At 32.2% G+C, this 15,739-nt stretch overlaps 1 long non-coding RNA gene across 1 annotated transcript in view; it reads left to right on the plus strand.

Annotated features, from left to right (window-relative positions):
- Window positions 1-15,739, plus strand: part of LOC308621493 — a 408,448-nt gene that overhangs the window by 119,238 nt on the left and 273,471 nt on the right. The gene's annotated exons all lie outside the window — the stretch shown is intronic.

Consider the following 15,739-nt stretch of genomic DNA (forward strand, 5'->3'; position numbering starts at 1 on the left):
CTTACTGATTTTCTGACTGCAGGATCTGTCCATTTCTGAGAGAGTAGTGATGAAGTCTCCAACTGTGATAGTGGATTTATCTATTTCTCTTGGCAGTTCTATCAGTTTTTATCTCACATAGTTTGATGCTCTGTTGTAGGTGCACACATACCAAGGATTGTTATTTCCTTTGGAGAATGGACCATTTTGTCAGTATATAATGCCCTTCTTTATCCTTGATAACTTTCCTTGCTTTTTAGTCTGTTTGTCTGAAATTAATATAGCTACCCCTGCTTTCTTTTTATTTTTGTTAAGATGGTATATTTTTCTCCATCTATTTACTTTTTTAGCTTTCAAAAATATGTAAAATAAAATTAAAAAAATAATTTTAATCTTATATTGGAGTATAGTTGATTTACAATGTTGTGTTAGTTTCAAGTGTATAGCAAAGTGAATCAGTTTTACATATACATATATCTATTCTTTTTCAGATTCTTTTCCTGTTTAGTTTATTATAGAATATTGAGTAGAGTTCCCTGTGCTATATAGTAGGTCCTTGTTGATTATATATTCTATGTATAGCAGTGTGTATATGTTAATCCCCAAACTCCCAGTTTATCCCTCCCCCCAACCTTTCCCCTTTGGTAACCGTAAGTTTATTTGTGAAGTCTGTGAGTTTGTTTCTGTTTTATAAATAAGTTCATTTGTATCATATTTTAGATTCCACATATAAGTGATATCACATGATATTTGTCTTTCTCTGACTTCAGTTAATATGATAATCTCTAGGTCCATCCATGTTGCTGCAGATGGCATTATTTCATTCTTTTTTATGGCTGAGTAATATTCCATTGCATATATGCACCACATCTTTATTCAGAAAACATAGGCAGAACACTCTTTGACATAAATCATAGCGATATTTTTTTGGATCCACCTTCTAGAATAATGAAAATAAAAACAAAAATAAACAAATGGGACCTAATTAAACTTAAAAGGTTTCGCACAGCAAAGGAAACCATAAACAAAATGAAAAGATAACCCACAGGATGGGAGAAAATATTTGCAAACAATGCAACCAACAAAGGATTAATTTCCAAAATATACAAACAGTTCATGCAACTCAACATAAAAAAATAGAACAACCCAATCAAAAAATGGGCAGAAGATCTAAATAGACATTTCTCTAAAAAAGACATACAAATGGCCAAAAAAACACATAAAAAGATGCCCAACATGGCTAATTATTAGAGAAATGCAAGCCATCCATTATATTTTTGATCTATATGTTTCCTAATATTTTAAAGTGGATTTCTTATAAACAACATTGTTTGTGTCTTTTTTTTAATCCTTTCTGACAATCTGTATTTAATCGCTGTTTTTAGACTATTGATGTGCAAAGTGGTTATTGAAATAGTTGGATTATTATCTACCATATTCATTGCTGTTTTCTGTTTGTTGCCCATGCTTTTTAGTCTTATTTTATGCCTTCCACTCTTTTCCTGTAGTTTTTGGTTTTAACTGAGCATTTTTTATGATTTCACTTTCTCTTGCTTTCTTAGCATATCTCAGTTATACTTATTTTTTTAACTGTTTTTAGTAGTTGACCTAAATTTGCAATATACCTTTACAACTAATTCAAGTCCACTTTCAAATAACACTGTTCCATTTCACAAGTAGTATGAGTACCTTATAATAACAAAAAAATCTTAATTCTTCCCTCCTTTTTCTTATATCATTGCTGTAATTCATTTGACTTATACCTGAGTCTGTGTGTATGCATAAATATATATCTCACATAATTGAATACATGTTGCTATTATTATTTGAACAAACTGTTATCTGTTAGAACAATTAAGAATAAGAAAAATGAAAGCTTTTATTTTACTTTCAATACCTTCTATGATGCTCCTACTTTGTTTATGTAGATCAAGTTTCTGACCTATGTAATTGTCCTTCTCTCTAAAGAACTTCTTTTAACATTTCTTGCAGGACAGGTCTATTGGCAACACATTTCTTCAATGTTTGTTTGTCTGAGAAAGTCTTTATTTCTCCTTTACTTTTGAAGGATAATTATGTCAGATACAGAATTTTACGTTGATGGTTTTTTCTCTCAACAATTTAAATATTTCACTCCATCCTCTTTTGCTTGCATGACTTGTGAGAAGTCAAATATATTTCTTATCTTTTTCTTTCTATAGGTAAGTAATTTTTTCCTCTTGCTTCTATCAGAATTTTTCCTTATCTTTGATTTTCTGTAGTTTAAAAATATTATGACTAGGTGGTAGTTTTTGGCATTTATTTATCTTAGTATTCTCTGGGCTTCCTGAATATGTGGTTTGGTGTCTGACAATAATTTGGGGAAATTTTCAGTCATTATTGTTTCAACTATTACTTCTATTCCTTTCTCTCTTTCTAGTATTCCCATTATATGTATGTTACATCCTTTGAACTTATGCCACAGGCTTGAGTATTCTGTTTTTTCAAAACTGCCCCTTCTGGTTTCTGAACTCTGTTTCATTGAGGTGTTTGTTTGTTAATTTTTTACAAGGTGCATGAGAAATATATAAATTATATATATATTTGGACAGAGAGAGAGAGTCATGAATCTATATCAACTGAGCACAAGGCCACAAATAGCTGCTTCTGATCTCAATGGTGCCCTTCAACTTTCCTACTTCAGGAGTTTCATAAACACAGTAAGATGAATGAAGTAGAGACTTAGAGTTTCCCAATTTTTAGTGAGTCATTATAAAAGATTGTCTCTACAACATATTCATAAATTACAATAAATATGTTGGCAGTTCACTTTGCAATATGATCAGCCATATTTTAGCTGAGAGGCATACGTGAGCCTATATATCTTTCACTTTTCTTAGTCTGTATTTGAAAGTTATTAATCATTCCACTCTTCAACTTTAACTAGCATCATGTCTAAAGCAGAAATAGACAAAACCCTATTTTAATTTCCTGAAGAGAAAATTTCATTTCTCTGATAATGTATTTAAGTTTGCAACAATCTGTAAGAACCCTAAATGATTTGTTTTTATCTCTATTTTTAAAAAGTAGTAGTCAAATATCAAATAATGGAAGTACTGCTATGTATTTTTTTCCTGACAAGTAAAACAAATACTTTGAATTAAAATGCTTTCATAGAACATTCAAACAACTGAAAATATAATGAAAATTAATAATATTTCAGTGATGCAAAGAATAGCCACATTGAAACAGATTACAGAAAATCATGAACATTTTTCTAGTGGTTTGAGACTGTGACCCAATAGCACACAGAAGAGAGAAATAGATAATATGAAATCTAGACACAAAGACTTGGGTAATCTGAAGAGGTGCTATGGGAGCATAGGAAGGGTATTCAGTTCTGAGTCCACGTCAGGCTCTAGCATTGATTAACTGCTTGTCTTTGAATGTATTAAGTATCATGCTTGGTGCATATACACTTGCCCATCCGAGAAAAATTTGTTTACAAGAGTTGTAGAGGGCTGAAATGAGATCATATGCACTAAATGGTATCTCAAAGCCTGGAATGTCTTAAGATCTCAACCAAACTTATTTCCATTTTTCCACTTTTCTGCACCTTCTGCTAGGAACAGGGCAAGATGGATATATTCATGACAAGAACAAATAACTGTAATATGGATGGTTCATATGTTAATTGGCAAAGCTGAAACTTATTTACTTTATACATAAGTTGGATCTTTTTTCAAAATTTGTCTCTGACAAAGTTATGTTACAATCAGTTAAAATATAAAGAAGATAATAGTTCCTACTTTATAGAGTTATTGTGAAGATCAAATAGCTAATATATGTTTAAAAAAAACACAAAAGTCTAGAAGATAATAAGTGATACTCATAGTGATACTCATATTGATACTCATTAGTGATACTTTTGATTAGGCTGTGTTGTTGATTATGACAATATTGATGATGATGATGATAATGAAGTGATTTCTCTCTATATTTTAACACTGACTAGAACATATTTCAACCTTATTTTTTAGTGTATTCATTCTTGTTGGGGAGAAAAAACATTTAATGCTGTATAAACATTATACCTTTATTAAAGTATTTCAGTAGTTTGTCACTAGATTCTATTTCCCTTTTTTATTTTAATATGAGTATAAACAATCATCCATTCACCAAGTAGATCAGAGCTTGTAGCTGGTAGAGTTAGTCTCAATGATGAAACTTAGGAGCAGACACCTTAATTGTAACATTAAATCAAGAAAAAAAAATCAAATGTGTATATTCAGCACCAGTTTTATGCTATTGGCAAAATTGCTGATGTTTAATTGACTGTTGGGAGAGAATGCTACTTATGCAGTTGCACTAATAATGATTCCACTGGAACAATATCAGTCCTCATGTCATATTAACCCCTCTGAATGAAACCCTGTACCGCTTAACTTCTCTCCTTCTTTCATGTAATTTTCATCATATGATATAAAGCATGTCTCCATGGAAACAAAAAGCGTTTCCTTTAGAAGACAACAGGTGAATAATTCCTGCCTAATCCTGTCATTATTCTTCAGAGACTATTTTATTACAAGTGAAAAAGCTTCAACAGCAGTCTGTACTCTGCAATTAAGAGCAGGACAGTTTAATCACTTCAATAAGGCTCAACCAACAGCCACTAAGAACTATTTTATTAACTTCCTAGAGGATTTATGGCTGTACAACATTAAAAGGTACCTTACAGTAAACTAACTTCCAGGGGAAAAAATAGTATAGTTCAACCACACAAGAAAGGTCAGAAAAGCCCCTGAGGAGTATATGAAATATTTGGTCTTCTTAAGTACCTATCAACAAAATGACACTGTGTCATACCTCTGTTTACCACAGGCTGACTCTCTATATCATTCTTACTTGTTTAAGATTGATTTTTAAGGTTAATAAAAATGCTGATAATGATTTATGACTTCTGGTTACTTTGTGAAGAAACTTTATGTATCAGCGGCCACAGTCTCCTACAATGCATGAAGCTTTTGCACATTCCTATTTTCATTATTGGTTTTATGTATTTCTTTAATAAGTGTATATATGATTTATAATCATAATATAAAACATTACATTGTTTCATCTACGTCCTTCCAAAAACATCATACAAAAATCATCAATGACCTATCTCACATTCCTTACCCTAATATTTAGGGCTCTCTGTGTTTTATAAGCAATTGCCTATTTTCTGCCTTTCTTTATTGTCTCCTAAAAACGTATGGTTAGGTGTGCAGCATCTATCTTTTGGAGCAGATGTGAGAAGTTTAAAACACCCTAATAGAAGCAAATTCATAAAAATAATAAATAGGAACGGGCTTCCCTGGTGGCGCAGTGGTTGAGAGTCCGCCTGCCGATGCAGGGGACACGGGTTGGTGCCCCAGTCCGGGAAGATTCCACATGCCGCGGAGCGGCTGGTCCCGTGAGCCATGGCCGCTGAGCCTGCGCGTCTGGAGTCTGTGCTCCGCAACGGGAGAGGTCACAACAGTTAGAGGCCCGTGTACCGCAAAAAAAAAAACAAAAAACAAAACTACCCAAATAGGTACATTAGACTAGTGGAGTTTTGAGAAGATACAGATACCTTTAGGAGTAGAGAAGTAATGTGTGTGCGTGTGTGTACATGCATGTGTGTATACCATGCACATACGTATATATATATATATATGTACATATATGGTGTGTGTGTATATTTGTGTTTCATATAGTTGATTAATTTCAGATATTTTCTCTGTATTTATGCAGCATTCTTAATTTCAATCAAAATTAGAAGGAAAATACAAAGGAAAAGCTTTGGGTTTCCTCTGATGCAATTGTTAAGAACTTAACCTATTATATTTTCTTACTTGATAAAATGAGTTGATTATGTTGCACTTTTATTTTCTAAGAGTATAAACAGTCTGTTTACTTTTTTAAATCAAAGCCTGAAAATAAAAAATGAGGCAAAATAATAAATGTTTATAAACAGGTGAAAGGACAGAAGCTGCTACGACCTCCCCTTCTTGCTTTAGTAACAGATTCTTAAATTCTACCTGGACACTGACTCACCTAGAATAAAGACTAGAATCCCAGCAGCAGGTTGAGGACATGTGACTAATTTTGACTAATGTAGTGCTAATGGAAGTAATGGATACATGACCTTGAACTGAAAGAGATCACGGTGTCTTTTTCCTCTTCTCACAGCTTTGGTTGTGATCCTTTGGACCATATGGATTTGAGCAATTCTATAAAATGGCAGAGCAATAAGTTAGAAGGAACTTGAATACCTGATATATTGATATTTCCTATATCTGTTATTCTGATTCTTTGCTGCAGAAGCTGAACTTATATTCTTATTAATGCAGAGCATATCCTTTCATGTGAGCGCAAATATTCATTCACTTACTCAGTTAACCAGTACTTATTAAGAGTCAACTCTATGCTAACAACAGATTCTTTCATGGTAATTACATTCTTGTGTGATATGCAGATAATAAAAACAATATAAATAAGTGTGAAATTAGAGTCAGGTTGTAATAAAGAGAGGCTCTGAATGCGGACAACTTCACAAACTAGAACACCAGAAAATGGAGTTTGGGGAAGGTGCAAATACCTTTAAGAGGAGAAAAAGATAATGATAGATAAGAACATATAAGCTAGATAATAACATAATATTTGAAGGGAATAAAGTATTGAAGATGTGATACTATTGGAAAAGAGTAGTCATAAGTACAAAAAGGACTGAAGGACACTCAACAACTACAAATTGGTGGTAATAAATTTCCTGTGATACGGGAGATATTCAGAAATAGGTATATGTATTTATAAATATACATGAATAAATATAAAAGTTACATTAGGATGCAACATAATATCAAGACAATTTAAATATATCTGTGAAATATAATATAATACTTAAAAATTATAAAGCCATCAGAAAATAAAATATACTCTTTAACAAAGGAATGGAAAATTCAAACTAATTGGACAAGGGTAGACAGATATAGCTACTATGGTTTTAGACCAAATGTAAAATCTAATATCTAAAGAAGAAATGGAACTATACAAAAATTTTGTTATACTACTCCAGGAAAATATTTGCATATGTCTCTTTTAAAGCAATGTGTTTATTTAATATTCAATTTTAACTCTGATCAATATTTATAAAATATTACTTTTATGAAAATAGTCTTTTGACTATGTAGCTTAAAATTTTATCTATTTTCTTTATATATCTGCTTTAATCCTTTCAAAAATAACAATTTTGACTGTTATGCCATGGAGAGATGCCTGAATATTTAACAGATCAATTCATAGCATTTACAAAGTGAAAAGAAAGTATTAACTCTTTTCAAGAAGCAAAAATTATCATGAAGAAGAATTCTGGCTCATTAAGAAATCAGACATTGAAAATCATATCATAATTGTCTCCAAAGTGTCTTTAAAACCCAAGTATTTTTAATTGACACTTTACATGTTTTAAATTTAAGAACACCTTTTTTTTCAAGTTCTTCTCACTCATGGGTTTATGAATTGAATCTTTTATTTCATCTTTTATTTCATAGTCTAGTAAAAAACTTAAAGCAATTATACACAGATGTGAAATCCAATGACCTCTAATTAGCCTTATTTTAATCCAGGCCTTGACAAGGAGTAGTGCTTTTAATTCAGGAAAGAATTAAAGGATACAACAAATGCTCAGAAAGTATTTGTTGAATGAGTCATTTTAATGTATGTGTCATGTCTAAACATTGAACATAGTTTAACTGTACTCAGCTGTATATTACAAGGTTAAGATGGATCTTGTTGCCATCTTTACAGGAAATATGAACAAATTATTTTATCCAGTTATTAATTTGCATTAAATTAGAAATATCTTTGAATATATAGAAACCAAATTTAAGACTTAGGGTGCATACTATATAGAATTATACAATGCATCATATTTAAAAAAATTTTATTGGAGTATAGTTGATTTACAATGCTGTGTTAGTATTATGCATCATATTAAATTGATCTCATCTCAAACCAGTCCCTCCACTTGTTCTCCACATCTCATCCTCTCTTTCCTGCTCAAGAATTTTGGTCCTACAGTTATCCTCTCTCTTACATCATAAATTTTCCCTAATCTACTGGATCATCCCCAATGACATATAAACAAGAAATAGATATATGTATTATTCATTCTGTCTTTTTAAAAACACAATAAACAAACATAAACTTTTTTTACATTTTGTTGCTTTTCTTGCAGCAATGTTCATCAAAAGAATTTTCTCTACATTGTCAGTGTCTAATAACTCTTCCCGTTTCTCTATTCAATCACCCAAAAAAGTGTTTTCCTCCTTCACCACCAGTGAAACTATTCTTTTTTTTTTTTTTTTTTTTTGCGATACGCGGGCCTCTCACTGTTGTGGCCTCTCCCGCTGCGGAGCACAGGCTCCGGATGCGCAGGCTCAGCGGCCATGGCTCACGGGCCCAGCCGCTCCGCAGCATGTGGGATCTTCCCAGACCGGGGCACGAACCCGTGTCCCCTGCATCGGCAGGCGGACTCTCAACCACTGCGCCACCAGGGAAGCCCAGTGAAACTATTCTTGAACTCTATATTGACAATGATTGATTCTTTGTACTCATTTAGTTTACTGTGTGCTATATCTTGTTATAATTTCTTCACTTGGCTTCTAGAAAACCACATTTCATTGCTTTTGCTCCTACTTCACTGGGAAGCACTTTTCTTTCTTTTTTTTTTCAGTTATGTTTTACTGATTCTTTCTCTTCCCTTAGAATTCTTCATGTTATAGTGATCCAGTTCTCAGTCACTGGTTCTTTTCTGTGTTACCTACACTCTCTCCGTTGCTGATTTCACTCTCCTGATATTGTATACCATTTCTATGCCAACTAGTTTCATATTTATATCTTCAGTTTGGACCATATTCCGTAGCTCTAGGTACATATCCAGTTGTCTACTTGATGAAACTGACAGGCATATGAAACACTATATGCTTGGAACTGAACACTTCTTATCTCTCTACCCTAAATCTGTTCCTATCTTAGTGATGATAGCTCAATCCTTTAGGTTACTTAACACAAAAACCTTAGTGTCATTCTTGACTTCCCTTTTTCTCTGACATGCCACATACAGTTTGTCATGAAGTCATGTTTACTCTCCCTTCATAATATACCTAGAATCAGACCCCTTTGTACCATCTCCACTTTATTCAATCTACCCATCATCTTTTGTTTGAATTAGTTCATTAGCTTCCTAACTGGTCTCCCTGCTTCCAGTTTGCCCCCCTGCTTTGCATTATCAACACAGCACTGTGTGATTTTGATAAAACATGTATCAGTGGATGTTACTCCTCTGATTCACAGGAAAATCTGAGGACTTCCTGTTGCACTAGCAGCAGATGTTGAAGCTCTGCAAAGCTCTCTGAGCCAGTCTCTTGCTTCCTCTCTCATCCCGCCTCCTATTGCTCTCCCTCTTGCCCATTCTTCTCCAGTCATACTGATCTTTTTCTTCTTCAAATATTCCAAGACAATAGGCCCTTGCTGCAGTAGTTTCCTCTTCCTGGAACTCCCTTCCCTGTAAATCTGTATGATTTACTGTTTATCATGTTGAAGTCATTGCTCACCTTCTCGTTGATGCTTTCCTTGGCCATGCTTTAAAAAATTGCTACCCAACACCCCTCCCGCCACTATATTTTTGTCACCCCTCATTGACACTGCTCAATTTTCTTTCTTTTTCCAATAGAATTTATTACCACCCAACATACTTTATTTTGTTTACTGTTTAAAGTTACTCATTCTTTCTAACAAGTTAATTCCAAAAAAACAGGAATATGTGTGTGTTTTGTTCATTGATGAATTCTAAGTACTTAGAACATTGCTTGGCACATACTGAACACACAGTAAAGATTTGTTGACTGGATGAATATTGTTATGTTAACTCACTTCAGTTTATATTGTATAGAAATAACAAAATTTATATCACATGCATTCAATGATTATTTAGTGTTATTTTAATATTATCAAATGCCTATCCAGTGGTGTATCATAATAAACATACTTTAGTCAACATTACTTTATCTTCTTTACAATGTTGTCATGGAACTAGGAAAGCTTGTGCTTAAAATACTTGGTATTTTCGCTTAATGCCACTTATATAGAGATTATAACAAGTCTAATGACTGTAATCAGCTCCTTTAGCCCTTAGGGAAACACCTTGCTTCCACTTATAGAGATTTAGGTGATCATGATTCTGGCCCTGGGTCATATACAAGATAACTGTGTAACCTCAGGCGCAAAGTACATTAGAGTACATATCTTTGACTTTTGAAGTAGAGAAAATACTTGCTCTGAAATTGTTATAGAATGGTTGGAAATATCAAGAGATTATGTAAGGGAAAAACTATAAACAAATGTAAATGTTCTATGGTATAATAAATTATTCTAGTTACATAAATTATATAAATATTTCAGTTTTTGACATTGAATTCTGGTGTATCAATAGTCTTCTCTAAAATCAAATGTGTCATGTAGTGTGAAATACTAATACACTATATAGACTTTAATGATTTGAAGTGTTTAGAGACATTATCAAGTACAGTACATGTATTTTAAATCTCATTGTAACTTTCTTAATAATTATTTAATTTGAAAATTCCATTCTCAATAGAGAATTACTCAAAACTACAAGAGAAATTAAGCAAATATATCTTAAAATTTTTCCAAATGTGCTTATAACATAGGGTGAAATGAGTTTCTTTTATTGATATAATAATGGAAAGGACAGACCTCAATGCAAATTAGTTCCTAGTAGATTATCAAATGTTTAGATTATCAAAGTGCCAAGGTTTATAATACATTGTTATATAAGTGATAGCTATATAGTAAGAGTAATTTATGGTTATATATTTTATAGTATATATATTTAAGTAAAGTTATATTTATAATCATATAATTCACACTCTATTCAAGATTCAAGATTTAATTTTAGTATAATTTACTCTAACATTTATTGAGGTCTCTACAATTTATGGAACCTTTTTACATATGTTATTTTCCTACATTCTCAGAACTGTTGATTGAAAAACTATATTAATCCTGTTTTATGGAAAAGCATTTTACTGACATCTCATAATAGCCAAGTTTACTGACCTTATATCCTAGAGCTCTACCATGGTTTCTTATCTTTTACATCCTTTCTTATTGTTTAAAATTTATATAAGTGTTTGTGTGTGAGTATAATACATCGCTAACCTATGTAATTTAGAAAACTTAGGTATGCCTAGCAAACACACCAAGATAATTGATAATTACCATGAGTAAAATTTTTAACCTAACATGATAAAATCATCAAAGGTGTTTTATACCTACTTTTAAAGATTAGAATGAATAAGCTACTAAGGAATATATTAAGAAATTAGGAAAAATAATTAAATAGAAATGATGAACTATGGCATTTTTAAAAGTCAAAATAACATGATACGATACAAAGAGTACATACTTTTCACCAGATCAATTTGAATTTCAAGGATAACTGTGACCATGAGCAAGTTACATTACTTCTCTAAGCCTCGATTTCTTCATATGCAAAATGGGAAAAAGTTTATTTACTTAATATGGCCTTATATTTTTGAAAGAACACATGAAAACTCTAATTAAATAAGTTTATGTAAATTGTATGTAACAGTGTAGTACCAAAAATATGATGGTGGTAATATCTTTATAACTACAAGTCTAGTTCATATACATATGTAACTATGCAGATATATATGCTAAATATTATATATGTGCCATTTATGAATGATATATATGTTACATAATATATAAGTGATATCCAATGCTATATAATATATGTATACACATACCTATATATAGAAGCTATGGAATAAATGTGTATTCACACACACACACACACACACATTTACAACTTCTGTGCTTCCATCTTGTTAGAATAATGATGACATTGGCTTTAAATTCTGAAATGTATCTAAATTATCAAATTAGAGTTTAGTGAATTTTTATCCCAAGTACAGGTATTTCTTTGAAAATTAGAGCTTGACATATATAACTTTTAACCAACACATATTTACCATAACAATTAATTCCAAAAAGTTTTCAAAATAATAGATAATGTGTCTTTTACGTTTTTTAAAAAAGCATATTCACATTTATACTTTCATTTTATCCCCAAGAAAAGCTTGTGAGCAACATACAAGTATCATTGTTACATGTCACCAAATAGGTTTAAGGTATGAGATAATTTGAGACAGATAGTTTTTAAAATAAACATTGTGTTTTATATACCACCTTAGAGTTAAAAAGTTAAAAAGCAAGTGAAAAATGAAAACCGCTTAATAACATAGCATAGATAATTTCTCTGCTCATCATTTGGTAAATCTAGAACTGTAATTAATCAGCATTTCTTGTTGGTGAGATGGGAGTAAAAATCATCATTAGGAATTTTATGCCAAAAGTCTTAACACAAGACATTCACCTGTCATTCACCTCAATCTGTTCTACTGCTCTCTTATGGGCTGTGCTGAGAAAGATAATATGAAGCACTGCAAGATTTTTAGTCATTAAAAATCCCTCACGAGGTCCAGTGTAACTTATCCAATAAAGAATAGAAGGGGGGTAAGATATTTTTAAAACCTTTCCTGCTCTGAAGAAACATGCATTTTTTTTGAAAGTTAAAGCATTTCAAATATATTGTTCAGCATCCATTTAAGGAAAAATCTGGCTAACTAGGTTTTTATTGTAAACGTAAGAGTCTGGAAAATTATAGTGATTTAAGTAACACAATGTCATATAAATCAATGTTGGTGCATGAGCCAAATGATTTTGAAATGAAAATGTTAGATGTAGAATTTATTTCATAACTTTAGGATGAGATGTTAGCAATTGATTCAGTAGCCTTATATGGATGTTAGCAACTGATTTCTGCAAATAAAAACTGATATACATGATGTAAAGACAAATTAATGTGAGCTTAGGGCAAGAATCAACACCATAGAAGAATCTAGTAGAAGTTTAAGAGGCTATATCATTCTCATTTACTAGTTCTCTTTTTCCAGTTTCACTGAGAAATAATTGACATATATCACTATATAAGTATGAGGTATACAGCTTGATGATTTACATGTATTGATAAATGATTACCACAATAAGTTTAGTTAAAATCCATCATCTCATATAGACACAATAAAAAGAAAAGAAGGAAATCTCCTTGTGATGAGAACTCTTAGGATTTACTCTCTTAACAACTACTAACTCTTTTTAAGGAAGATCCCAGAAATTACTAAAAGAAAGACTGACCCACCCAAATGGTAGCACTACCATTCAACTACTTCATCTTCAACATGTTTCTAAACACCATTATGACAATATTACATTTCTCATATGCATTTTTTATACCACTTCTACATCCAGAAAGGAATTGAGACTGATTACCATTATAAATCTATTATACATTAGAAGAGGCAAGAGGCAAAAAAATTAGTGATTTGATTTTTATCAAATTTAAGAAAGTTAGATGTAATATTTCTCTTTTTCTAATATATGATGTCTAAAATAATTTCTAAAATGAAAAATATGTGAAATTATTTTATGTGACTTCATTATAATACAGAAATTTTGTTTGCTCAGAAAACTTACTCTATATAGCATATCATTAAAACCATAATAAAAGCTGTATTTTCACATCAAACATCATTGTGATTGTCCTTTCATTAATGTGAAGGATATACATTTTAATCCCTCTATAAAATCAATCAGGAATTAAATTACACACCTCAGATGATCTTTGTACATATTATAAAATAACAACAAAAGGAAATATTTAAAATGCAAATTATGAATCATTCATTCCTTTTTCTCTATTTACTTGTTGGGTTTTTGAGCAAATTTCTTATCCCCTCTAATCCATAGTTTTCTCACCTGTAAATTCATATTAATAACAGTACTTGGCTGGGAATTCCCTGACGGTCCAGTGGTTAGGACTATGCACTTTCACTGCTGAGGGCATGGGTTCAATCCTTGGTCAGGGAACTAAGATCCCGCAAGCCGCCAAAATAAAAAAAAAATTAAAAGGTTATAGTACTTGACTTACATGAAAGACCTTAGTCTGATACTTGGCACAGAATGGTAATTTAATCTATCCTTTCTTACTCCCTCCCCTCCTTCTTTCCTTCCTTCCTTCCTTCCCTCCTTCCTTTTTTCTCTCCCTCCCTCATTTGTAAAATAGGGATTTTCATACCCACACACAAGATTATTGTTCAGGATAAAATTATATAATACATGTGATAACATTTGTAAGCTATAAATTAATACATAGTACCAATTAGTACTTTTTAGGAATTATTATTATTTAAAATGTTTTAACTTACCAAGGTCATGTACCTAGTAAGCAGTGAAGTCAATATCAAAATTCAGGCACTATGACTGCAGAGCTTGTTCTCCTAACAAGTGTGTCATGCTACTAATATAGCTGCATTTGCCATCATATCAATAACTACTGTGATGATGGTCACTTCCTGTTACTCCAAAAGTTTAGGCAACATGTACGTACATAGCAGCACATAGGCAAGGCAGTATTTAATGAAAATTTCAGTGAAGTTCTTTTTTTTTTTTTACATATCATTAGATTGAAATGTAGTGGCATAGGAAGCATTAAGATAAAAAAGTATATGATTACACTTGATCTTTACAATGTGCATCATTAAGTGTTATTGGGTAAATATTAACATTGAGAAAATGTATCAGCTCCAATATTCATACTGATAAATGATGTACATTTTTATTATTTATTTATTTATTTATTTATTTTTCGCTTAATAACAAATTTAATCAGTTATACATATACATATGTTCCCATATCCCCTCCCTTTTGCGTCTCCCTCCCACCCTCCCTATCCCACCCCTCCAGGCGGTCACACAGAACCCAGCTGATCTCCCTGTGCTATGCAGCTGTTTCCCACTAGCTATCTACCTTACGTTTGGTAGTGTATATATGTCCATGCCGCTCTTTCACTTTGTCACAGCTTACCCTTCCCCCTCCCCATATCCTCAAGTCCATTCTCTAGTAGGTCTGTGTCTTTATTCCTGTCTTACCCCTATGTTCTTCATGACATTTTTTTTCTTAAATTCCACATATATGTGTCAGCATACAGTATTTGTCTTTCTCTTTCTGACTTACTTCACTCTGTATGACAGACTCTAGGTCCATCCACCTCATTACAAATAGCTCAATTTCATTTCTTTTTATGGCTGAGTAATATTCCATTGTATATATGTGCCACATCTTCTTTACCCATTCATCCGATGATGGACACTTAGGTTGTTTCCGTCTCCGGGCTATTGTAAATAGGGCTGCTATGAACATTTTGGTACATGACTCTTTTTGAATTATGGTTTTCTCAGGGTATATGCCCAGTAGTGGGATTGTGGGGTCATATGGTAGTTCCATTTTTAGTTTTTTAAGGAACCTCCATACCGTTCTCCATAGTGGCTGTACCAATTCACATTCCCACCAGCAGTGCAAGAGTGTTCCCTTTTTCCCACACCCTCTCCAGCATTTATTGTTTCTAGATTTTTTGATGATGGCCATTCTGACTGGTGTGAGATGATATCTCATTGTAGTTTTGATTTGCATTTCTCTAATGAGTAAAGATGTTGAGCATCCTTTCATGTGTTTGTTGGCAGTCTGTATATCTTCTGTGGAGAAATGTCTATTTAGGTCTTCTGCCCATTTTTGGATTGGGTTGTTTGTTTT

The sequence above is a fragment of the Mesoplodon bidens genome (genome assembly GCF_964165515.1).
Source record: "Mesoplodon bidens genome assembly, chromosome: 8".
NCBI lineage: Eukaryota > Metazoa > Chordata > Mammalia > Artiodactyla > Ziphiidae > Mesoplodon > Mesoplodon bidens.